Below are 10064 nucleotides of genomic sequence, written 5' to 3'. Positions count from 1 at the left end.
CCCCCCCCCCACCCCCCCCCCCCCCCACCCCCCCCCCCCCCCACCCCCCCCCCCCCCCACCCCCCCCCCCCCCCACCCCCCCCCCCCCCCACCCCCCCCCCCCCCCACCCCCCCCCCCCCCCACCCCCCCCCCCCCCCACCCCCCCCCCCCCCCACCCCCCCCCCCCCCCACCCCCCCCCCCCCCCACCCCCCCCCCCCCCCACCCCCCCCCCCCCCCACCCCCCCCCCCCCCCACCCCCCCCCCCCCCCACCCCCCCCCCCCCCCACCCCCCCCCCCCCCCACCCCCCCCCCCCCCCACCCCCCCCCCCCCCCACCCCCCCCCCCCCCCACCCCCCCCCCCCCCCACCCCCCCCCCCCCCCACCCCCCCCCCCCCCCACCCCCCCCCCCCCCCACCCCCCCCCCCCCCCACCCCCCCCCCCCCCCACCCCCCCCCCCCCCCACCCCCCCCCCCCCCCACCCCCCCCCCCCCCCACCCCCCCCCCCCCCCACCCCCCCCCCCCCCCACCCCCCCCCCCCCCCACCCCCCCCCCCCCCCACCCCCCCCCCCCCCCACCCCCCCCCCCCCCCACCCCCCCCCCCCCCCACCCCCCCCCCCCCCCACCCCCCCCCCCCCCCACCCCCCCCCCCCCCCACCCCCCCCCCCCCCCACCCCCCCCCCCCCCCACCCCCCCCCCCCCCCACCCCCCCCCCCCCCCACCCCCCCCCCCCCCCACCCCCCCCCCCCCCCACCCCCCCCCCCCCCCACCCCCCCCCCCCCCCACCCCCCCCCCCCCCCACCCCCCCCCCCCCCCACCCCCCCCCCCCCCCACCCCCCCCCCCCCCCACCCCCCCCCCCCCCCACCCCCCCCCCCCCCCACCCCCCCCCCCCCCCACCCCCCCCCCCCCCCACCCCCCCCCCCCCCCACCCCCCCCCCCCCCCACCCCCCCCCCCCCCCACCCCCCCCCCCCCCCACCCCCCCCCCCCCCCACCCCCCCCCCCCCCCACCCCCCCCCCCCCCCACCCCCCCCCCCCCCCACCCCCCCCCCCCCCCACCCCCCCCCCCCCCCACCCCCCCCCCCCCCCACCCCCCCCCCCCCCCACCCCCCCCCCCCCCCACCCCCCCCCCCCCCCACCCCCCCCCCCCCCCACCCCCCCCCCCCCCCACCCCCCCCCCCCCCCACCCCCCCCCCCCCCCACCCCCCCCCCCCCCCACCCCCCCCCCCCCCCACCCCCCCCCCCCCCCACCCCCCCCCCCCCCCACCCCCCCCCCCCCCCACCCCCCCCCCCCCCCACCCCCCCCCCCCCCCACCCCCCCCCCCCCCCACCCCCCCCCCCCCCCACCCCCCCCCCCCCCCACCCCCCCCCCCCCCCACCCCCCCCCCCCCCCACCCCCCCCCCCCCCCACCCCCCCCCCCCCCCACCCCCCCCCCCCCCCACCCCCCCCCCCCCCCACCCCCCCCCCCCCCCACCCCCCCCCCCCCCCACCCCCCCCCCCCCCCACCCCCCCCCCCCCCCACCCCCCCCCCCCCCCACCCCCCCCCCCCCCCACCCCCCCCCCCCCCCACCCCCCCCCCCCCCCACCCCCCCCCCCCCCCACCCCCCCCCCCCCCCACCCCCCCCCCCCCCCACCCCCCCCCCCCCCCACCCCCCCCCCCCCCCACCCCCCCCCCCCCCCACCCCCCCCCCCCCCCACCCCCCCCCCCCCCCACCCCCCCCCCCCCCCACCCCCCCCCCCCCCCACCCCCCCCCCCCCCCACCCCCCCCCCCCCCCACCCCCCCCCCCCCCCACCCCCCCCCCCCCCCACCCCCCCCCCCCCCCACCCCCCCCCCCCCCCACCCCCCCCCCCCCCCACCCCCCCCCCCCCCCACCCCCCCCCCCCCCCACCCCCCCCCCCCCCCACCCCCCCCCCCCCCCACCCCCCCCCCCCCCCACCCCCCCCCCCCCCCACCCCCCCCCCCCCCCACCCCCCCCCCCCCCCACCCCCCCCCCCCCCCACCCCCCCCCCCCCCCACCCCCCCCCCCCCCCACCCCCCCCCCCCCCCACCCCCCCCCCCCCCCACCCCCCCCCCCCCCCACCCCCCCCCCCCCCCACCCCCCCCCCCCCCCACCCCCCCCCCCCCCCACCCCCCCCCCCCCCCACCCCCCCCCCCCCCCACCCCCCCCCCCCCCCACCCCCCCCCCCCCCCACCCCCCCCCCCCCCCACCCCCCCCCCCCCCCACCCCCCCCCCCCCCCACCCCCCCCCCCCCCCACCCCCCCCCCCCCCCACCCCCCCCCCCCCCCACCCCCCCCCCCCCCCACCCCCCCCCCCCCCCACCCCCCCCCCCCCCCACCCCCCCCCCCCCCCACCCCCCCCCCCCCCCACCCCCCCCCCCCCCCACCCCCCCCCCCCCCCACCCCCCCCCCCCCCCACCCCCCCCCCCCCCCACCCCCCCCCCCCCCCACCCCCCCCCCCCCCCACCCCCCCCCCCCCCCACCCCCCCCCCCCCCCACCCCCCCCCCCCCCCACCCCCCCCCCCCCCCACCCCCCCCCCCCCCCACCCCCCCCCCCCCCCACCCCCCCCCCCCCCCACCCCCCCCCCCCCCCACCCCCCCCCCCCCCCACCCCCCCCCCCCCCCACCCCCCCCCCCCCCCACCCCCCCCCCCCCCCACCCCCCCCCCCCCCCACCCCCCCCCCCCCCCACCCCCCCCCCCCCCCACCCCCCCCCCCCCCCACCCCCCCCCCCCCCCACCCCCCCCCCCCCCCACCCCCCCCCCCCCCCACCCCCCCCCCCCCCCACCCCCCCCCCCCCCCACCCCCCCCCCCCCCCACCCCCCCCCCCCCCCACCCCCCCCCCCCCCCACCCCCCCCCCCCCCCACCCCCCCCCCCCCCCACCCCCCCCCCCCCCCACCCCCCCCCCCCCCCACCCCCCCCCCCCCCCACCCCCCCCCCCCCCCACCCCCCCCCCCCCCCACCCCCCCCCCCCCCCACCCCCCCCCCCCCCCACCCCCCCCCCCCCCCACCCCCCCCCCCCCCCACCCCCCCCCCCCCCCACCCCCCCCCCCCCCCACCCCCCCCCCCCCCCACCCCCCCCCCCCCCCACCCCCCCCCCCCCCCACCCCCCCCCCCCCCCACCCCCCCCCCCCCCCACCCCCCCCCCCCCCCACCCCCCCCCCCCCCCACCCCCCCCCCCCCCCACCCCCCCCCCCCCCCACCCCCCCCCCCCCCCACCCCCCCCCCCCCCCACCCCCCCCCCCCCCCACCCCCCCCCCCCCCCACCCCCCCCCCCCCCCACCCCCCCCCCCCCCCACCCCCCCCCCCCCCCACCCCCCCCCCCCCCCACCCCCCCCCCCCCCCACCCCCCCCCCCCCCCACCCCCCCCCCCCCCCACCCCCCCCCCCCCCCACCCCCCCCCCCCCCCACCCCCCCCCCCCCCCACCCCCCCCCCCCCCCACCCCCCCCCCCCCCCACCCCCCCCCCCCCCCACCCCCCCCCCCCCCCACCCCCCCCCCCCCCCACCCCCCCCCCCCCCCACCCCCCCCCCCCCCCACCCCCCCCCCCCCCCACCCCCCCCCCCCCCCACCCCCCCCCCCCCCCACCCCCCCCCCCCCCCACCCCCCCCCCCCCCCACCCCCCCCCCCCCCCACCCCCCCCCCCCCCCACCCCCCCCCCCCCCCACCCCCCCCCCCCCCCACCCCCCCCCCCCCCCACCCCCCCCCCCCCCCACCCCCCCCCCCCCCCACCCCCCCCCCCCCCCACCCCCCCCCCCCCCCACCCCCCCCCCCCCCCACCCCCCCCCCCCCCCACCCCCCCCCCCCCCCACCCCCCCCCCCCCCCACCCCCCCCCCCCCCCACCCCCCCCCCCCCCCACCCCCCCCCCCCCCCACCCCCCCCCCCCCCCACCCCCCCCCCCCCCCACCCCCCCCCCCCCCCACCCCCCCCCCCCCCCACCCCCCCCCCCCCCCACCCCCCCCCCCCCCCACCCCCCCCCCCCCCCACCCCCCCCCCCCCCCACCCCCCCCCCCCCCCACCCCCCCCCCCCCCCACCCCCCCCCCCCCCCACCCCCCCCCCCCCCCACCCCCCCCCCCCCCCACCCCCCCCCCCCCCCACCCCCCCCCCCCCCCACCCCCCCCCCCCCCCACCCCCCCCCCCCCCCACCCCCCCCCCCCCCCACCCCCCCCCCCCCCCACCCCCCCCCCCCCCCACCCCCCCCCCCCCCCACCCCCCCCCCCCCCCACCCCCCCCCCCCCCCACCCCCCCCCCCCCCCACCCCCCCCCCCCCCCACCCCCCCCCCCCCCCACCCCCCCCCCCCCCCACCCCCCCCCCCCCCCACCCCCCCCCCCCCCCACCCCCCCCCCCCCCCACCCCCCCCCCCCCCCACCCCCCCCCCCCCCCACCCCCCCCCCCCCCCACCCCCCCCCCCCCCCACCCCCCCCCCCCCCCACCCCCCCCCCCCCCCACCCCCCCCCCCCCCCACCCCCCCCCCCCCCCACCCCCCCCCCCCCCCACCCCCCCCCCCCCCCACCCCCCCCCCCCCCCACCCCCCCCCCCCCCCACCCCCCCCCCCCCCCACCCCCCCCCCCCCCCACCCCCCCCCCCCCCCACCCCCCCCCCCCCCCACCCCCCCCCCCCCCCACCCCCCCCCCCCCCCACCCCCCCCCCCCCCCACCCCCCCCCCCCCCCACCCCCCCCCCCCCCCACCCCCCCCCCCCCCCACCCCCCCCCCCCCCCACCCCCCCCCCCCCCCACCCCCCCCCCCCCCCACCCCCCCCCCCCCCCACCCCCCCCCCCCCCCACCCCCCCCCCCCCCCACCCCCCCCCCCCCCCACCCCCCCCCCCCCCCACCCCCCCCCCCCCCCACCCCCCCCCCCCCCCACCCCCCCCCCCCCCCACCCCCCCCCCCCCCCACCCCCCCCCCCCCCCACCCCCCCCCCCCCCCACCCCCCCCCCCCCCCACCCCCCCCCCCCCCCACCCCCCCCCCCCCCCACCCCCCCCCCCCCCCACCCCCCCCCCCCCCCACCCCCCCCCCCCCCCACCCCCCCCCCCCCCCACCCCCCCCCCCCCCCACCCCCCCCCCCCCCCACCCCCCCCCCCCCCCACCCCCCCCCCCCCCCACCCCCCCCCCCCCCCACCCCCCCCCCCCCCCACCCCCCCCCCCCCCCACCCCCCCCCCCCCCCACCCCCCCCCCCCCCCACCCCCCCCCCCCCCCACCCCCCCCCCCCCCCACCCCCCCCCCCCCCCACCCCCCCCCCCCCCCACCCCCCCCCCCCCCCACCCCCCCCCCCCCCCACCCCCCCCCCCCCCCACCCCCCCCCCCCCCCACCCCCCCCCCCCCCCACCCCCCCCCCCCCCCACCCCCCCCCCCCCCCACCCCCCCCCCCCCCCACCCCCCCCCCCCCCCACCCCCCCCCCCCCCCACCCCCCCCCCCCCCCACCCCCCCCCCCCCCCACCCCCCCCCCCCCCCACCCCCCCCCCCCCCCACCCCCCCCCCCCCCCACCCCCCCCCCCCCCCACCCCCCCCCCCCCCCACCCCCCCCCCCCCCCACCCCCCCCCCCCCCCACCCCCCCCCCCCCCCACCCCCCCCCCCCCCCACCCCCCCCCCCCCCCACCCCCCCCCCCCCCCACCCCCCCCCCCCCCCACCCCCCCCCCCCCCCACCCCCCCCCCCCCCCACCCCCCCCCCCCCCCACCCCCCCCCCCCCCCACCCCCCCCCCCCCCCACCCCCCCCCCCCCCCACCCCCCCCCCCCCCCACCCCCCCCCCCCCCCACCCCCCCCCCCCCCCACCCCCCCCCCCCCCCACCCCCCCCCCCCCCCACCCCCCCCCCCCCCCACCCCCCCCCCCCCCCACCCCCCCCCCCCCCCACCCCCCCCCCCCCCCACCCCCCCCCCCCCCCACCCCCCCCCCCCCCCACCCCCCCCCCCCCCCACCCCCCCCCCCCCCCACCCCCCCCCCCCCCCACCCCCCCCCCCCCCCACCCCCCCCCCCCCCCACCCCCCCCCCCCCCCACCCCCCCCCCCCCCCACCCCCCCCCCCCCCCACCCCCCCCCCCCCCCACCCCCCCCCCCCCCCACCCCCCCCCCCCCCCACCCCCCCCCCCCCCCACCCCCCCCCCCCCCCACCCCCCCCCCCCCCCACCCCCCCTCCTCCCCCCCCCCCACCGCACCCCCCCACCCCCCCCCACCCCCTTCCCCCCCCCCCCCCACCCCTCCCCCCCCCCCCCCCCCCCCCCACCCCCCCCCCCCCCCCCACCCCCCCCCCCCCCCCCCCCACCCATTCCAGCATGGCCAATTGGCCATGCTGGAAGGGGCTGATGGGAATTGTAGTCCATAACATCTGGAGTGCCAAAGGTTCGCCACACAGCCACAAGACGCCATTCAGTGGGTTCCACTGGCGCCCTTTAGTGGTCTCCTAAGCAGACAGCACTTCCTGCTTCCTCTGAACTACAATTCCCAGTAAACCACGAGGCGAGGCACGCATCGGCGTCACCGACCCATCAAGGGCACACTTCTCCGCCCCACCCAACGGCTCACTGACAGGCCCGCCGGCCAATAGCGAACTGCCAACACCCGCTCTATCCCTGCCCGCCTTCACGGCACGCCCTTCCTGTCAGACAGGCAGGGCTTCGACCCAATCACTCCCGCAGATGGCGGGCGACGACCAATGGGAGAGCCAGGCATCCGGGCCAAAAGCGTCCCCCAGAACCTACAGGGAGGACGCACCGGTAGATGACGGGCAGGTAAGGCGGCCAATGGGTTTCCCGCCCCGTCCAATCGGCTTCGGGCGCCGCCCACTTCCCCCTCCCCGCGCCGAAGTGGGTAGCAACAGTTGCCCCGGTGAGGGAACACGGAGGGCGCCATAGCCACCGTAGTCGTGGCGACCAGGACACCCGGCAACAACAACAACAACCGCCCCGCCTCAGCGCTTCCCGCCAAAATCGGCGGAGGCCCCCCAGAGCCGCCGCCGCTCCGTCCCCGCCCCTCGCCCTGAGGGGACGCGGCCTCGCGCGGCCGGGCCGTCCAGGTGGGTCTCGCTCCCTTCCCTCGCGCTGCCGCCAAAGGGCGGAGGCTGAGCGGCCGGCCCGCCAGGAAAGGAGGCCGGGCGGGAAGCGCCCTGCGCCCGATGCCCGTTCCTGCTGCGGCGGCCGCTCCGGACAGGGTTTATCGGAAAGGGTCCAGGCCCGGGTGGGCGGAGCCTCGACGCTCCCCGGTGATTGGTGGGCGGGCGGGCCAATGGGAGGGAGCCGAGAGCCTGAGGCCGGCCAATAGGAGTCAAGAGAGGTGGGCGTGGCCCAACCTCCCTTTCCAGGAAGGAGAGGGGAGCGCTGAGTTCTCAGCACGTCATAACGGGGTGGTGACGTCACGCGCAGCGAGCTCCGTTGCTATGACGCTTGAGGGGCTGGGGTGGGCCTCCTCGTGGAACCGCTATCCTGGCGCTGGCGGAAAAAAAGGGACGTCAGCCTTTTAAAATCCTTTTGAAGTGACGTCATAGGGGAAAAAAGGTCGGCCTCGTAGCGACACCCGAAGCTTGTGGCTGAAATAAAAGTTAAGCTCTCCCAGGCGTCTGTTTTTGTGGCAAGAGACTTCTGTAGAAGGAGTGATGTCATAGGAGTGACGTCATAGGACTCACATATGCTCCTAGGCCAGTGGTGGCGAACCTATGGCACGGGTGCCAGAGGTGGCACTCAGAGCCCTCTCTGTGGGCACGCGTGCACAGAGTTTGTCATGTGGGAGGGAAATCCCCCCCACACACACACATCTAGGCTGGCATGGGCTGCTGGACTTGATGTGCGTGCACCTCAGCGAGCAGGGAGGACTCGGCTGGCGGGCCTGGTGCCTGTGCTCCAGGTGTTTGCTGCCCGGGGGAGGGGGCAGAGGCAGCAGAGATGCTAGTGAGGCATAGAGCGGCACATGTGGAACTTGCTGTAGGCTACAGCAGGCTGGCCCCTGCTTGAGGGGGTTATTCAGGTTAAATTGCCGCGTTGGCACTTTGCGATAAATAAGTGGGTTTTGAGTTGCAATTTGGGCACTCCGTCTCGAAAAGGTTCGCCATCACTGTCCTAGGCAATGGGGTACACCAACCAAATGGGTTGCCAACCTCCAGGTAGGACTTGGGGGGGTCCCCTGGAATTTACAGCTCATCTCCAGACTTCAGAGACCCCGGAGAAAATGGATGCTTTGAAGGGTGAACTCTGTTGGCATTGGACCCCACTGAAGCCTCTGTCCTCCTCAGCGTGGCGTAGTGGTTGAGAGCAGGTGCACTCTAATCTGGAGAACCAGGTTTGATTCCCCGCTCTGCCACTTGAGCTGTGGAGGCTTATCTGGGGAACTAGATTAACTTGTGCACTCCAACACACTCCAGATGGGTGACCTTGGGCTAGTCACAGTTCTTCAGAGCTCTCTCAGTCTCACCCACCTCACGGCACGTTGTTGGGGGCGGGAAGGGAAAGGAGATTGTAAGCCACCTTGAGTCTCCTTACAGGAGAAAAAGGGTGAATATTGACAATATGATGTGTTAAAGTTCCATTTCCTTAAGAGAAACAGAGGTTAACTTGTTGCAGTGAAATGCCCCATGTTTGAAGCACATTGAAGTCATTGGGAAGTGCATTTTACCAGAAAACAAAGAAAGTACTTGGGGGAGAGAGAGTCACAGTTGACTTGGTTGTCAAGGCAAGAGGCATTCAGAGGTGGTTTGCCACAGCCTGCCTCTGCACAGCAACTGTGGACTTCTTTGGAGGTCTCCCATCCAAGTACTAACCAGGACCCCCCCCCCCCCCCGGCCGCCTGGTTTCTGAGGTGTGATGAGACTGGGCTAGCTTGGGCCGTTCATATCAGGGCAGGAGATGAGCAGAGGTGGTTTGCCTGTACTTGCTTGGTGGTCTTCCATCCAAGTACTAACCAGGGCCGACCCTGCTTAATTTCCGAGATCGGGCTAGCTGGGCCATCTTGGTCAGGACAACAGACAAGCCAAGGCTGCTTTGCCATTTCTTGCGTCCACGTAGCCATCCTGGACTTCCTTGTTGGTCTCCCAACCAAGTACTAAATAAGCCTATAGTAAAAGGACAGGACAGTTGCCAGTCCTTGTGGGTTATATGTGAGAAGTCAAATAAGGAAAAATGTTGGTAGGCTAAGAACTTGTATAAGGATGGACACCAGTTTTGTTCTACGTGTGCTAGCCTGAGCTACCCAGATCAGGGCAACTATTATATATACAAGTGACAAGTGTGACTAAATTGCAGAGTCCAGACATTCTGAACCACTCTAGTGTGTAATGATGATGTTATAATGCGCAATAAAGCAAGCAATTGTTCAGACGCAGGATTGTCACTTCTGCAGCCCAGATGCTTTGATTCTGCTGTTCCGAGTGACAGGATAGCTGTAATGCCTCCTGCTGTTGGTTAGCTCCATAGTCCTGTTGTCTTCCCACCAACTGCAAAGCGAAGGAATTCTGCACTGCAGGTGTGACAGAAGGTGGGCAGCAGGGCTAGAAGAGAGCAGAAAGTGGGAGCTGGCTTTCTTCCTTCTTTATTGGGGGATTTAAAGGATACCTGTGTAGTTTTAAAAGCAGCAGCTGTATTCAAAGGTTCGGTGATAATAGTATTCTGTCAAGTATAATGGGTTTAAATTATGGGCAGAAAGGTACTGGGTAGACTTTAGGAATTCATTTTTTTTACAGTGAGAGTAGTTCAGCAGTGGAATCGGCTGCATACGGAGGTGGTGAGCTCCCCCTCACTGGCTGTGTTCAAGTATCAGCTGGGCGAACACTTGTCAGGGATGCCCTAGGCTGATCCTCCAATGAGCAAGCAGCTAGACTAGATGGCCTGAATAGAATCATAGAGTTGGAAGAGACCCCAAGGACCATCGTCCAACTTCCTGCAATGCAGGAACACACAATCAAAGTACTCCTGACAGATGGCCCTCCAGCCTCTCTTTAAAAACCTCCAAAGAAGGAGACTCCACCACACGCCAAGGTAGTGAATTCCACTGTCAAACAGCCCTTACTGTCAGGAGGTTCTTCCAGATGTTTTGGTGGAATCTCTTTTCCTTCAGCTTGAACCCATAACTCCTAGTCCTAGTCTCTGGAGCAGCAGAAAA

At 79.1% G+C, this 10064-nt stretch overlaps 1 protein-coding gene across 3 annotated transcripts in view; it reads left to right on the top strand.

Moving 5' to 3' along the window:
• Positions 1-6636: 6636 nt before the first annotated feature.
• The window catches only part of RFX1 (regulatory factor X1), an 85651-nt gene continuing 82223 nt past the window's right edge, over positions 6637-10064 (top strand). Inside the window, exon 1 of one of the 3 annotated variants that reach the window (XM_048489678.1) lies at positions 6637-6709. The gene's annotated coding sequence lies outside the window, so the exon portion shown is untranslated. Of the gene's footprint in view, positions 6710-6769; positions 6994-10064 lie in introns of those variants that run through there. The other 2 variants (XM_048489680.1, XM_048489679.1) reach the window with 2 other exon arrangements.

The sequence above is a fragment of the Sphaerodactylus townsendi genome, linkage group LG03, assembly GCF_021028975.2.
Source record: "Sphaerodactylus townsendi isolate TG3544 linkage group LG03, MPM_Stown_v2.3, whole genome shotgun sequence".
In the NCBI taxonomy this organism is placed as follows: Eukaryota; Metazoa; Chordata; class Lepidosauria; order Squamata; family Sphaerodactylidae; genus Sphaerodactylus; species Sphaerodactylus townsendi.
This window is presented reverse-complemented; position numbering and strand designations above follow the sequence as displayed.